The sequence below is a fragment of the Aulostomus chinensis genome, chromosome 14 (assembly GCF_037954235.1).
Source record: "Aulostomus chinensis isolate RoL2024-O1b breed Wild chromosome 14, RoL_Achi_v1.0, whole genome shotgun sequence".
Lineage (NCBI taxonomy): Eukaryota > Metazoa > Chordata > Actinopteri > Syngnathiformes > Aulostomidae > Aulostomus > Aulostomus chinensis.
Window position 1 is genome coordinate 23,768,759 of NC_141333.1, and position 15,925 is coordinate 23,784,683.

Genomic DNA, 15,925 nt, shown 5'->3' on the forward strand with positions numbered 1-15,925 from the left:
ATATCAGAGTGCTGAGTGATGTACGACAGGTGACCACGCCATGATTGCACACTCTCAGAAGACCACAGACAGAACATTAAACTCTCCCAACTGTCTGGCTCGTGTGCTGGCAGCTCACCATCACAGCCGACTCGGTGGTGATAGATTTCCTTTTTCAGGCTTCACTATTTTAAGCCTGCAAAATCTTTCTTTCCACTTTCACTTCTAACGACTTCACCTCTGATACAAACCCAACAACCTGTGAGATTTGGAGTAAATGTGCAAATGATCTCAAATGTTTAACAGAGTTTTGCAGGAAGAAAAAAAAAAGAAAGAATGACAGCAAAAAAATAAGCATTAATGAAGAGCAAATGTGACATGAGGTGAGTCTTTGCAGAGAGCAATTAATAAGACGTGTTTGTCAAGTATCCAATTCCTAAAAATGAACGCGCGGCTTGTAGGAGGTCAAAATCATGGACGTCATGTGCACAAAATAATCTGCCCACTGTTGAGTTTTATACAGGATGCTTCCACGTTGCACTGGGCACTAAATCTCAGCTGTAGATCCAACTGGATGTTTGCACCAAACATGAGGAAATTCCCTGGAGACAAGAAATCGCATTCACCAGGTGACGGCGACCTTTGACCACCAAAATACTTTTAGTTCTTCTGTCCCTCAGTCCCAGTAGATATTTGTGCCAAATCTGAAGAAATTCCATCAGGGAGCTCTTTGTATTAATGTCCACTGGACGTGAGGATGAACGGAGAGGCCCCACCCTTAACAGGATAAGTGATTGAAAATGGATGTAGAATTGAGAAGGCTTTGAAGTGCAGGACGTATAAAATTAACCAGATTGGGATGGATGAACAACCTGAAAACCTACTATCTCCAGCTGACTGCTGCAGAGGCATGAGAAGCAGCAGAGTTAGACTGCGTTCCCCGTCTGTCTCTGCTAAAGCCTCCGACAGGCTCCACACTGTAATCACAGTCCAAAGACATTTATTAAGTAGGATTCAAACTCCAGTCAGTGAGTACAAGACTGCATTCTTCTCTTTTCACACAAACTATCACTTCAGAAGTGAGATAAATGGGTGGAAGATTCCAGCCTTGACTGCAGGATGTAAGCTGTGAAGAACTTGTGCATTCAAACACACAATCATGCAAATAAAATGCATCCCAGACAACAAAGTGATCAATGTGGCAGCGGCAGATGCACCCAAACCACACATCAAGTATGACTCACAAAAACTTTGACAGGAAAAGCTGGAGGAGACATGAGAAGGAAGTTGTTGGAGCAGAGGAAGGGGATGTTCCCAGCAACCCCTGCCAGTCACCTGGCGCAGACATCAAACCTGCTGCCAGTGCCAGCACGCCTTTACTGGTCATCTCCTGGCCATTGCGCTATAAATAACATCTGCATGAGTCTATTGTTCCTGGAAGCGTCTTCCCATGACCCCCACCTTCATGAAGGGAAGACCACACTTTCACCTCATTGACTGGTTTTGTGTTTGTGCTCGGGCAGCGACAGCGTGTCTGCCCTGCAGGTGGGGGCCAGGAAGTGTGATGCGGAGGATTTAGGGGGTGGACAGAGTCTGCCGGACAGGATGCTTCCAGCAAACGTCAAGTGTCCAGCAGATGATAACTGCCATAACAAGGCGTTCTTACCGGAACCTCTTCAACTTCTGACAAACATCTCCAGCTCTTTACGAAGGCCAAACACACACAGCGGATCCTCACTGGGTGCTGAGTTTGCAGACTTTGTTTTCCTATTACTGCTAATGGCTCAGCTGGGGAAAAAAAACAGACATCCATTAAGTTTATTCAAGGCTCCTTAGGAAGAGTGAACATTGTAATGGCTGTACAACAGAGTTTCCCCTTCAACTAATAAACTTCCTTGAGCCATAAAGTTGTAATTATAATCCCATCCACTAGATGGGTGTTGTGGCTCCTTAGTTTTGTCTGTTTGCTGGTTGAGCACTGAAGTACCCAGGCAAAGCTTCACCAGGCAGCAACAGTGGATCTAAGGTACAACAGTGAAAAAAGCCAGTATTTTACCTTTTTTTTTTTTAAATGTCTCACAGTTCAGACACTGAAACTAAATATATTTTCTTCTTCTGGAAGTGTTTTGTGGCTGAGCTGACAACATTATGAGGAATCCAAATTACTGCCACATTTATCATAATTTCCCTCACACACCCATTTGTATAAATCTCAGAGAACTGTGATTGAACCCTGTCCCATGATTCATATCCACTCTTCTTCTCTTGTTGTTGTTGATGTTGTTGTGTGAGATGGATCCCCAGTCGGACCAGCATCAGGGGTCTTAAAGAGTCTCAAGAGCTTGAGTTTGGCTCCTCTTGACTCCTCGTGGTATGCAGATGGAGGCTCGGGATGAGGCTGCGGCGTTTGTGGGAACCAGGATCCTGCCAGCAACCATGAGACGTTCCACTGTCAGGAACGCAGTGGAAGCGTGTTCATACAGTCTCAGCATGTGTTGAGTGTGCGTAAAATGGGAACGTATATGTGTGAGTCACAGCTTGGGTGAGAGTAGGTGGCTAGCTGCATTTATTTATAGCCTCTTTTCTTAAACCATTAGCTGATTTCAGAATGATGGGCGAAAAGAGAACCGCAATCGACTTGAGGATTCGCTAAAAGACACTTTTATCTGGGTCCATCACTCAGACCCTGCACCCCTCCCACTAGGGCTGTGATGCAGGACCATAAACATGCATGGTACACCCAAAATGTGTTATTGTGACATGAGCAGCTCCAAAATGTTTCCATGCAGTGCAAGCTGATCCTTCATTTTTCCCTTTCTTATCTATACATTTTTATTAAATTTTTTTTTTTTTACAATAATGCATTTTAAAGCTTATAGCAAGTTTGAACCAGGCCGACAGAACTAACTTGCCAGCGTAAATTTCCTCTCTGAATCTTTCTGTTCACGTGTGGTTGTGAAATCTGTGAATCAAAGTTGAGTCAAGATGCAGAGGGTTTCACAGCCTGTTATGAACACACCTGCGTGCCATGAAGATGTTTGATACGGCAACACGAAGAAGCCAAGCGTGTGTTTGTCAAATTATATAATAAGCATGGTGTCAATAGGAAAAATTAAAATAGCAAAATTTGAACTTTTACTTCTTTTATTTGTCTGTAGCAGATCACAAAGGAATGCAGAAGCTTGTCTATTTATGAGCTCATGAGATGAGTGGCATGCTCTTTTTGTATTTAAAACACATTTATTAGGTTAATCATCGTTCTCTGATAGATAATTAAAACAGATGTGTGTTTCATTTCAGGAAATTTGAGGTTCAAGACAGGAAGAGAGCGTGATGACTGTTGAGTGCTTGATCCCAAGGGTGTTTGTTGCGAGCGAATCCAAAAATGATGTGTGTTTCTCATTTTGTTTTTCCATGCAAGTGAAGGTCTGAGTGTGAATTGAAGCGCTGAGAGCAAACGCGTATTGTTGTTTCCTTATTCTCAAATGTCTTTCACCAGGATTTGGTTTTGGTGCCCGCAAATTGGGATTATCGAATCAATTTCAATCCGTTCATTATTCCACCTCCACCTCCACATCATCATGCCTCTCCACCCCCCAGCGCTGGCATCTGCACACCTCTGCACACTTGAACGATATCGTCACGTTGTGTAACTCTGACAGTCCCACTGAGTCCTCTCCCCAGAAACCCTCCCAAACCTGACGGGCCTTTTGTTGGTTCAGGGGAGGCACCACACCCCTCACATCCCTCTCCTGGTCTCGCTCTTTTCCTGTGGAAATGGGATCATTTAGTAAGAGGGGAGATAAGGCGAGTGATGAAGTGAGTGAAGGCTTTTTGTGTACGGTCTGACGCACAGCAAGCTCCTTCCTGACGCGGCCCCGCTCACACAGAGAGGCGGGGTCAAGGGTCGCACTGAGTCACTCTCATTCATCCTCCTGTCCGTCTCTGTTGACTTTGGTAACATACACCTCTAATATCTCAGCGCTCACAATGAAACATCGTAATGACTGTGGGCCAACAGACACGCCGCGCCCTGACTGGCCCTCCCACTGATGCCCTCTCGATCTCTGATGGGCGTCCCGTGTAGGGAGGATGATATTATTGCGGCCCATTTATCTGCCCTCCTCACTTTTGGAGCAGATCTCTCCCTCCTCTGTATCCTCACCTCGTCAAACACCTCACCTCTCTCACCTCCCCACTCTCTCATGTCTAATTTCCAGGAAGTGCCTATGAAATACCAGAGACAGCTCTCCTCTCCGACAGAAGAGTCATTTCTTTATAAATAATAATAACAGCGGGAGTGGAATTTTCCATCTGGCTTAGTGGTCTTGAGCATGAAACAGGAGGAGGGGGCTGAACTTTGACATCCCAGCTAATTAAAAAAGACAGCAAGGGCGATCCCTGACAACATGGTAGGATTTCATGAGTTCGTGAGATATTGGAGCGTTGATGGACTCACAGCGGCTCCGTCATTCCAGCCCTGTGTTGTTCACCGACAGGTTTTCAGTTTAAGACGAACCTTAAAGGAATAGCTTGAAATGATGGGAAATGTATTACATGAGCTCACAGAAATATGTGAAATCGCACGCCAGCACCACTGGAACAATTTTATTGTAATGTGATGGATAACAGCTTTTTAGATGAAAACCACGATCGGACAATAAAGTGTTGTGATGTCTCAGTGCAATTAAAGTCCTCGTATGTTTAGCCAGAAAAATAACTGAAATTGTTTATGCAAAAAAAACCAAAAACATTTCAAATTAGAAAAACATCATCGATTATGGTGAAGTTGCGAGGTTCTAACGGGACTCAAACCCCCGTGTTACAGAGTTCATGTCAAATACTTCCTGAGATCAAGCTGATGTCAACAAAACGAAGCTGGAGATGGTTAGCGTAGCACCAGGACTGGAACGGGTTGGTCAGCTGGGTCCAAAATCCTCCTGTCAGTGCCTCTAAGGCCTCGACAGTCAGGTAAAAATGTAAACAAGACATGATTTCATAAATCACAAAGTGTACATCTCTCACATAGAGCTAAAACAAAGCATAGTAGTGACCTCATGTTTCCTTTTGTTGTTATTTTTGACTGTTTTGAAGGATTGTATCATCCACCACATCCATTTTATTACAACAACGACATTTGGAAATCTTGTTTTGATTTTTTTTTGATGACTTCAATGATGAAAGTCCTATATGTGATGTCAGTGATAATCATAGGTAATTAAGCAAGAGTTTTTTTATTATGTTGGCTGCAGTATTCCATCGTCGTCCATCGTCATCTTCCACTTATTCCTTACTAGTAAGGGTTGCGGGGGGGCTGGAGCCTATCCCAACATCTACGGGTTCACCCTGGACAGGTCGCCAGTCCATCACAGGACCAACACATAGAGACAGACAACCATTGGCTCTCCCAGCCACGCCTACAGTCAATTTAGAGTCTGGATTAACCTGGTCCCTCTTGATGTCTTTGGACTGTGGAGGAAGCTGGAGTACCAGAGAGAACCCAGCAGGAACAGGGAGAACATGGAGACTCACACAAAAAGACGCCGCGCCCGAGCCGGGACTCGAACCCGGAACCTTCTTGCTGTGAGGCCACAGTGCTGACCACTGCACCCCTGTGCAGCCCAGCTGCAGTATTTTCCCCTTAAATATGAGTTTGTTGATTGGCTGGTTGTGATTGACCTGATGCACAGATATGCACCACTCTAATGTCCCTGGACCACATTTCCCATAAACCCACGTCATGTTTGGATGAATGCTGATGCAGCTAACTGAGGCTTGCTAATTGTAAATGATTTTACATACAGACTTTTAGAGTAAATGTTCACAGTTGTATGTATATTGTATGCATTGGAGGGCAATTTTTCCACAAAATGGACCAATGTGTCACTGTCCATGTGATGAAGACTCCCGTATCCAGTGAGTAACGTTACTTGCTTCTGTCTCTAACCACTCCAATCACATTGTGGCTGGGGAATTCATGTGTTTGGGGCCTGAGACATTCATCAGTACATGACACCTGATGGTGTGCGGTGTCACTCTCAGGCAGCGTGATACAAGCCAGGCAGCGTGGCCCCAGTATTGGTCTGCAGGACTGGTGCATTGTGAGTGTGAGAGGAACATGTGCAAGCTGAGGGATGTGAGGTTGCCATCCATCGCTGGCAAGTGTTGCAGTTCATACCAATGTAGCACAAAGAGAGCTGTGACCGCTTTTAAATGCTGTTCACCTGAATAAACTAATGGGTCACCGTCAGAAAGAGTTACCAGCTAGCTACCACTTGTTATCCTGTTAAGGGTCACGGGGGGTGGAGCCTATCCCATCAGCCTTCAGGTGAGAGGCCAACACATAGAGACAGACAACCATTCACACTCACAGCCACGCCTACGGTCAATTTGGAGTCTGGATTAACCTGGTCCCCTCTTGATGTCTTTGGACTGTGGGAGGAAGCTGGAGTACCAGAGAGAACCCAGCAGGAACAGGGAGAACATGGAGACTCACCCAGAAAGACCCCGTGCTCCAGCGGGGGCTCGAACCCAGAACCTTCTTGCTGTGAGGCGACATCGATGACCACTGCACCACCGTGCCAACCTACCAGTCAGCTAATAAAGCTAATTATGCTATCAGAAATCAGCACTTCCCTTACAGTGATTCAGGACCAAGACAGCTATCCCAAGTCAATGCTCAGCTGAGGTACAGATGTAGGAGTGGTAACAATCTTTTCATTAATTTTTGGCCCGAGGGTTGTCGTTTTGAAACTATTCCTTTTATTGGGAAAGCGCTATGAACAGTGCAGTCAGAGCGTGACACGTCGTTGAATCAGCAGGGCTGCACGTCGGTGTGTAATGTGAGTATTCCTGCTTACGTGTGTGTGAGATGTGTTAGCTTATGTAGTCCATTAGTGACTTCATTTGCAGGGGGACAAGTCTAGTAAAGGCCTGATTTCCCCTGAGTGGGGGGGTTATGAAGAATTCTGCCAACCACAACAGATAGAGCCCAGACGGATACGTCACACACACGCTGCTAAATTATGGACTCATCCAGAGCACATGCATACACACTGACTAATTCATACGATCTTGTTTATCAGTGAGTGTGTGTCAGCTTCCTTCTGGTTGAATAGTGTTCCTGCACTCGCAGCATGCCGTCCTCATTCTTTCCCCCCACCACTCACTCACTGGCCTGCCTGTGTCAGACCTCTCTCTCCTTCTCTTTGCTCTCCTGTTCCATCTACTACTTCTCTCTATTCACACAGGAATGTGTGATATGTGGACCAGCAGATAGCGTGTTATATTCCCACTGAGCTCCAGAGAGAAGCCCAGACGAGGGCAGGCAGGGGAAAACAACCCTGCTGCCACCTCAACTCATGCATCCTTCATCACCTTACACACCTAACCTATTTTAATGGCCTTTTCACCTCCGGGCAGATTATCTGGCATGTAACACGAAACAGAATCACGTTGGTAACCCGCACCCAAAATTCAGCATCAGGATCCAGATAACCCTGCTCAGAGGATGGGTTTCACTGCGCGTTTGTCAACCCTGAAGTCAGTTTAAAGCTGAGAGATGGTGTGTGTTTGATTATAGAGAGACAACTGAAGACAGGCCTTCAGCTGGGGAGAGGGAGGAGGAGAGGGAGTCTGTTGCATAATGGTCTGGCATTTGGATCAGCGATGAGAATCAAGAGAAACTAGCTTGTTGAGGTTTTTAGGATGTAACGTATCGGTGAGAGCAGAGCTGCACTGCACCCTGGGAAGACTTACCATGCAGGCCTTGCAGTCCAGACTCAGAGAGGGAGAGTGAAGGTGGAGGATGGTCGGTTGCTGGAGAAGGTTTGGCTGCAGCGACGATGAAGACCTGAGAGGACACGGGGAGGAATAAGAGACAAAGAACTGAGAAGCAGCATGTGTTTTTGAAAACACCTCACATACTTACCCGTACGTGGACTCATGAGAGTATTGACGGCTTATGGTGTTTGATTTGTGTGTGTGTGTGTGTCTCTCTGAATTACAGACCTTTTTTGAATTTCCTTCTGTTGTGAGAGTTTTCCATTAATCTCCCTTCTTCCTCTTTCAGTTCGTCCAACACACAGGAACACGCTGCCAAAATCCCATAACTGATCTACTGATTTATTTGGATCAACAGATGAGGGAGCATCCCCAATTTAGAGGAGGGGTGCAGCAGGACCCGAGCTAGTTCCTATAACCTTTGACCTTTAACCCAAATGCCAGACGACGGGAACAGAAACTTTGAGTAATAAACAACCGAGTCAACAAATTAAACTTTGACAGTTTGCTGATCACAACTCATCCAAACAAGTTCTCTTATCTGTGACTTCCTCCTTATCACGACCGTAAAATAAGAGAAAGCGTTTAACCTCAGGCGCGTTTCATCAACCAGAAATGTGAATCCAATAAGCGTCAAAATTCAAATTCAAATAAATCATGAGATTCAAGTTATTTCAACAGATCCAGAACAGTCGACCTCAACAACACTGTCAACCAGACGTTTGGCTCATGAAAGCACAAAACCTCAACCATCGTCAAAAATCTCCAGTAAAGGCAGGAAACATGAGAGAGGAAACCCAAGACAGAGGGAGTTTACAGCCAACATACTAAATGTTCATTTTCAGAATTTTTAAAAACATTACCTCAGCGTTCATCTTGCCCGCCGTGATGTAGTGTAGCTGTTTTGGGTTCTGAGGGATTCCATGATAAGCTCGTTACAGAATACGGGCTCTGTTGCCTGGAAACAACACAAACCGCCGCCCAGAGCATCAGGGATGACTCTGGCCCGTTGTGGGAGAAAGTTCTCACATTCTCCTCTGTGTGAAAGTTCTACATGTAAAAGGTTGTTTATTGGCCCCCCCGTTTGTCCTTCAAATGTGCTCATCCCTGATTCACCCTAGTGAGCTGTGCTGGTCGTTGCTCCGCCCCTGCACGCATCCTTCCACCTGGTACTCCTGTAAGCCTTCCAAATGTAAAGTAGCACAACAACACGGTGAAGTGCTGAAGTCCCTCGGACAAATGTAGCGAAGTCTAAACTGTGGGAAGCAGAAGTTAAGTTGCTGTTTTACAGACGTAATGATATTTTCTCTCTCTTTGCAGTTTCATACAGACTAAAGAATATAATGTCATTTATAAGTGCTGAGTTCTGAAATTCCCCCAAATTGACTTAGACTTGGATTTTTTTTATTTATTTTTTTTTTACAAAAATAAAAAGTAAAAAGAACTCCACTGGTCTGCTTATTTTCTCCGTGGAACGGCTCAGAGGTCGAACACGTCTCATGGGCAGATATGAAAGAATGATGACGTTCGGTGGAAAGTGAACGTTGTGAGAGAAAGCAGCGGCCCAGCTGATGAAAACAGCCTTGATAATTATCAGTACACCTGCTGACCCCGCAGTGGAAAAAATCTGAGTCCAGACAGCAACTTAAGCGCATTTGCGACTTTCAAGACCGTAGTTGTTGCTAGAACCTGCTCTAAACATGGCAACCATCAGGAGATCTCTGGCCTCACTTCACCTTTGAGCACAGCACTGCTGTTGTTGCAACAGTTCATCTCAGGCTATTCATTAGTGTCTGGTCTACATTAGCATGCACTCCTCTTGGCCTCCTCCTCTTATTGTATTGTTGTGTTCGATCTCGACAAATCTAGAGTGGCTTTAAATAAACTGGGGAAGCGCTGACATCTGTATGACTGTGTGTATTTTGGACCCTGACCAGAAACCCCTCTGCCCTTGATGTTGCTCAGCTCTTGGAGGAACCATCTTCTCTGCGTCTTTAACAATAACAGACACTTCTCTGAAACGAGAGACCTGTAACTGTCCTCTTTTCTTCACCCATCATCTCCTCCATCACTGCCTCCCTTTATGAGAAGGAGCCTGGAGGGGCCGCCTGTAATTTGACATTTGAGCATAAAGGCCCTCAGAAAGGGAGCAACATGAAACCAGAGAAACACAACATGGTGTGCCTTGAATCCCAAATGAAACACGTTTCCATCATACGTGCAGGCATGCACACACACTCATGCACAGACTGACATATGAGCATCACGTCATGTGTGGCTATACAGTACACAGTATATGTGAAAAGGAGAGCAAATGCCTCCATATATGGCGCAGCTTTGGCCCCTGGAGTGGTGAACTCACGGGTTCTGGATGCAGGAACTACAGCTTTGTCCATTTGGTGTCCTGCTGAGAGAAAGATAAGACGCTTGAGTGTGTTTTCTGGCCTGTGTATATCAGCAGAAACCATCAAGTAACCCTTGTATGAACTAATTACATGAACCTAATGCTCCATTTGGAAATTCAGACTCTTCTCAGATTCGCACAGTTTCGAGGAATACACACTGACAGCCCCTCCCACCATAATGGGGCCGTAAACAGAGGGATTAAGAGTCCCTATTAAGAGAAAACCTCAGTCTCTGTCCGCACATTCTCCAGCCGCTCTGTGGCGACCCACTAATCAGACAGGAAACACTTAGTGTACCAATACTTACAGCCAAGTGGTTTCATGTGTCAGTCACCGTGTGAAAAACATGTTTATCATGACATCCATATAATCAAACAATCTCTGGACTGTTTGGTGATGCTGCCGTTGTTGCATTCATTACAGCATCATCGATCAACTCTAATTATACGAGACGTCTTTTTTTATGCGGACTGCTTCAGCATGTGTGGCTACAGCCCTCAGTACATCTCCATCACGCGCGAGGAAAGGTTTGAACGTGATACAGAGGTGAAACGGAAGAATGAATTCATGCAATCAAACAGAGCACATTTGAACCACGTGCATTTTGATGCTGATTAGTTATTTCATGTGAACACTCATTCAGATTGTTTTATTTTTTCATTTTAAATGAGCAGAGACAGGTTTTTGTTTCTGCTAGTAGAACGTAATACTCAGAAAGCATATTTACCACACAAGTCAGTCACCATATGGTATCGATGTGCGCATCACTGAAGTTATAATGTGCCTTTAAATTGTATCATTCAAGCTTTAAAATATAAACTGTTAGTTTGCAACAAATAATCACCTTTTTTTTTCTCTCTATCGCATTTTGAAAAAATGAATCACAGCTTCTCCGCCAGACACATGTGAACAGGAATGTGTTCTTTTGCAAGATGCTATTTCTTTTTCAGCCTTTTTTTTTTTTTTTACAAAAATGAAAATTTCAAAATGTATTAAAACTATTACAACAGCCTTAAAGATTAGATTGTTGTTATCACCTGAACACCATGTGTAAAAGGGACCAGAGCAGTGGTTCAAGAGAGCAGGGGCCAGGCCTGCCCCCCTACAGGGGATACCCATTCCCTCAGTTGCTCCCCAAAGGTTATGTGCGTGTTAATCCAACTGATAAATTGAGAGTCACTTGCTAACTCATGCTAAGGAAGTTAGCATTAATCATGTTGGCTTCCCAGCCGTCTGCCTGGTGAGACCATCTGTGTCTGGTGAGCTCAAGAGTTGAGAACAGCAGCTACGTCTGGAACCCCTCCGGGTTACAACCAATCAAGACTTGGTTGTAACTGCTCTGCCACCCAGTGTAGCTCCTGATGGGTTCTCAGAGTTGATGGCCGGGTGGGTAAAAAGAGGGAATCCAGACGTAGCTGCAGAACCCAGCTGCTGAGCTCACAAGACAAGGCTGGTCTCAGCTAACTTTCGGGTGACCTGCAAATTTTACCATCATCGGTTTGTGTTAGTGTTTTAACTCCGGGGCTCACACGGAAGACAGATCTCATTCCAATGCTTCATCCATCACCAAGGACAGTCTCTTTGGGTTGAGAGCCACATGGGATCAAGCTCGGCGCATCCTAACTGCTTCACCTTCCAAAGTGAATCGCACAGCCCATTTGCTCTGTTTTCTCTGGTCATGTAGCACCGATTCCAAAAACGTGTGTGCTCTGCTGCAAAAGACTGCCTACTTTTATGAAAAGACCATCTTTCAAACGCTTCTTCAAGTGCTTTACATGAGCTCAGCTGTCTCGAGAGGCCCTCAGCTCTGACAGCGTGCTGTTGTCTTGTTTTATGGGCGCTGTAACAAAGAGGCAGCGACGCTGAGATGTGAATAAATCACTCTGAGCCGTGAGACTCCGTGGACTTACTGCAGATCACATTCATATTTCACATCCCTGGTCATGCTTTATAAATGGTGCTTCTGTAAACGTTAAGTCTTAAAAAAAAAAAAAATTCAAAAACACACTCACTCCTGGGAACTCTTTACCTGAGTGTAGGGCCTCTTGGAGTCAGTGGTACATTTTCCACATTCATGTCTCATCCGTCTCTGTCTCTGTCTCGGCCTCTCCGGGTCCATCCAGCTCTCTCCTCCGCTTCCTTTAGGAGACACACTGGAGCTCTGACCGAGGTCTGCATATAGAACTGTGTGTTTGTGTGTGAATGACGGATTGTGGGATTGTGACCACAGCTGCTGCTACTGGGGAGAGAAACCGGCCGCTTCCCAGCTGGACCTGAGCCCTAACCTGGGCACACACTCGGGAACCTCTGTGACTTCAGTGTCAACATCCCTGAATGGCCCTTTTGAACCATCTTTGACTCTATCCCCCGACAGGTAGGGTCGCACGCAGCGCAGCTGTGCAGCATCACGGCCGCGGGTCTTGGCTGCATATCAGAGGAGGTTTGTTCTGCAGATGCTGAATTCCAGCGTTCGATGTATTGTTGTAAGAAACCTTTTCAGGCTGCAGTCGCACGAACTAATTGACAGAACTTTCAAACTAACGCAATCTCAAAATTCAATCTCAGAGTTCATCTCTGCCTGTAGCGACGCAACTGAAAATGCATGTCACATTCGTTCCCATGGACTGGGCATGCTCAGAAATGCTGATGGATTTACAGACTTGGATTATAACTGTGGACGGTCCGCAAGCAGTAGTCGTTTTCCTGGAGTCTTCCCTCATCACTCAGGTACATTAATACGAGGTTGAACAGGGCCAAGCTGGACATTGGATTTTTGTTGTTGTTGTTGTTGCCATTTTACTGAAAACAACAACACAATAAACTGCTCCAAGAAAAAAACAACAAAGTCAGCAACATCTGTAATTAATTATCAATGCTGTATCCATGACGTACCCAGGGAAGGTACATCGTGACTAACTAACCCCACACCGCATGCCGACATCAGCCACCGCATCATCGACCACGGTGGCTGAAGCCACACAGTAAAACAAAAAGTCTGGAGTTTCTGGATGAAAATGTGGTGTGGATGACCACCTTTGAGGAGCGCTGGATTTTTTTTTCACTCTTGATTTCCAAACAGAATTTGTTACTTTTTTTGTTTCTGTGCTGTGGTAATTTATCACTAATATGCCAAGTCACTCTGAGATCGACTATGAAAGCATCGTCGGCCTTTTTCCTGGTTTTTTGGGTTGTTGTTTTTTTTTTCTTTCACAGAGTGAGCCAACCACTTCCAGACATAGAATTGTCAACTCATGCATGGCACTGGAGGGCACACACACAAAGAGAGAGATACACTGACGGACAGTAGACAATAGACAGACACAGGAGAGGAGGAGCTGGGTCACAGCAGGAAGCCGAGTCAGTCGGATGGCTGCAGCCAGACAGAAGGACGGCCCTGTCTTTGTCCTCCGTCGCGGCAGCAGAAGCCATAAACAGCCCGCTAACTTTCATCCCTCAGCAAACTGCGCTACCTGTTAACCCCAGACCCCTAACACATGCTCTCCTGCATCCTGACCTCTAACCTCTCACCTCTGGAGGTCATGGTCAGTGTGTCCTGTTGTTTGTCACACATATTTCTTTAACCTCTCTAAGGGAAGATTTGTTTATGATCCAGCCTGATCAAAACAGTTCCACTTCTTGTTAAACTAAATCAGTCATTTGGGAGTGCCTGGAAATGAGCAACACATTGTAGTGAGAGGACCGAGCGCTGGGGGGGGGTTGTTGATGCTACGCTTACGTCTGTAATCTCAACTGAGATTGAAACCAGATGTGCAGATGAGGGGAGGTGGGAGGCAGGAGGACCAGGACTCGCAGCAGTGGTGTTGAAGGTAGATGAAGGGGAGGGGGGAGATAACAATGTGTAACCCCTGAGTGGCCTGCCTTGAAGACACCCACATCCCTCAGGAGGGAGACGGAGATCTGTCGCACCTCGTAAATCTGCACAGTTTCCTTGTTTAAAAATGCCGAAGTTCCAAAATATGAATCCGAGAAGAAGAGGCGAGGCCACACCACCCAACAGTTGAACTCTTTCCCTTTTGTTCCCTCTTTATTTTTCATTTCTTCAGATTTTATTTACTGGAGACAGCAGGCATACACTGATGCACATTAAGACGAGGCAAATTTGGTTTTAAAGCACCTTGATTTGCACGAGGGAACTGTGGAATACAACGAAACAGGACAAGCGAAGAACCAGACAACCGAAAGGAGGATCAAAGGCCACGGAGAACAGCTCGAAACCATAAAACCAACAGAAACATACACAAGTAATCAACAAATAAAGAAAGAGAATTAGTTAACTGAGAGATGAAAGCTGAGACTGCAAGTCTTGTGTGACTCCTGTAAATCAGTCGGATAGGGAGACAGAGTGCAGATGGAGCGACTGGAATGCCTTCCCCTCCTCAGCCCCAGTGGCTTGCAAGAGCTTTTCCACCGTGAAGATTGATGAGAGTCTTCATGCATGACAAGTGCAATAAGAGGGTGATTCAGCTCGTCTGCCGGAAAGCTCGATTTGAGAAAAACAGAAACAGAACATTTGTCAAAGACTATTATTTGATTTCCAACATAATTATAAATCCTCCTGAATAAAAACAGAATAAATTCTTAATCCATCGTCTCTGCCTCCCACAACCGATCGCACGTCCTACGATATTTGGTTCTCTCCCAAGTGGCGAGAAAACAGACGCTCATGCCTCCAACAGCACGATAATGTGATGAAAAACCATCACCAGGTCGGTCTGGCAGCCAGTTCAAGGGTCAACCACTGGGATCCCATTTACCGTCCCCTGAGGATCAATCTGAAGAGTTGTGTTGACCCACGGACATTTCCTCGAGGGTCGACGTGGCATTTGTGGTTCTGGGTGAAATGTCTCAACAACCGTGAGATAAATGGTTCTGATATTTGATTCCCACGTTCGTGCTCCCTGGAGGACGATCTGGTTTAACTTTGGTGATCCATTAACAGTCATCTAGAAAAGATGTACAACAATCATTTCATCCCAATGATACGAGTCTAAAAGGTACCTTGTTTCACACACTACAAATCTCTGTTCATGCAGGTTTTCTTTGCTGTGACGTAAAAAGGCCCTTTAAATACATAATGATCTGTCGCACTGCCGCCTCACAGCAAGAAGGTTCCTGGTTCGAGCCCCGGCTGCAGCACAGGATCTTTCTGTGTGAGTCTCCATGTTCTCCCTGTTCCTGTGTGGGTTCTCTCTGGTACTTCAGCTTCCTCCACAGTCCAAAGACATCAAGAGGGACCAGGTTAATCCAGACTCTAAATTGACCGTAGGATAGATATGCTATGTATGTATTGTATGTATATATCTATGTATGTATTGTATGTGTATATATCTATATGTAGATCATATCATATCTAATCCCGCAGGGCTGGGAGAGCCAATGGTTGTCTGTCTCTATGTGTTGGCCCTGCGATGGACTGGTGACCTGTCCAGGGTGAACCCCACCTCTCACCTGGAGGCTGCTGGGATAGGCTCCACCCCCCCACAATCCTTGACAGGATAAGCGGTAGAAAGTGGATGGATGGATGGATGGTATGGCAGTGTGTCATAACTGGATCGCTGACATGAATGTCTTGTGTTACGGAATATTTGTGTTATGGTTGCAAAGATACCTGCACTTGAAACTTGTAATTTAATGTAAACATCGTACAAAAAGAAATTATATTCACAAAAATGCACCATATGTCACTGAAACATGTTATGTTCATCAACAATATAGACGCTTACAGTCAATCCTATTTA

General features: G+C 45.3%; 1 long non-coding RNA gene across 1 annotated transcript; it reads right to left on the reverse strand.

Annotated features, from left to right (window-relative positions):
• Positions 1 to 7,644: 7,644 nt before the first annotated feature.
• On the reverse strand, positions 7,645 to 12,311 carry LOC147250274 (uncharacterized). The gene is made up of 3 exons (XR_015119365.1): positions 12,196 to 12,311; positions 10,124 to 10,165; positions 7,645 to 7,831 (listed from the first exon to the last, which is right to left on the reverse strand). It is a non-coding gene; the product is annotated as an uncharacterized LOC147250274 (long non-coding RNA).
• Positions 12,312 to 15,925: the final 3,614 nt, after the last annotated feature.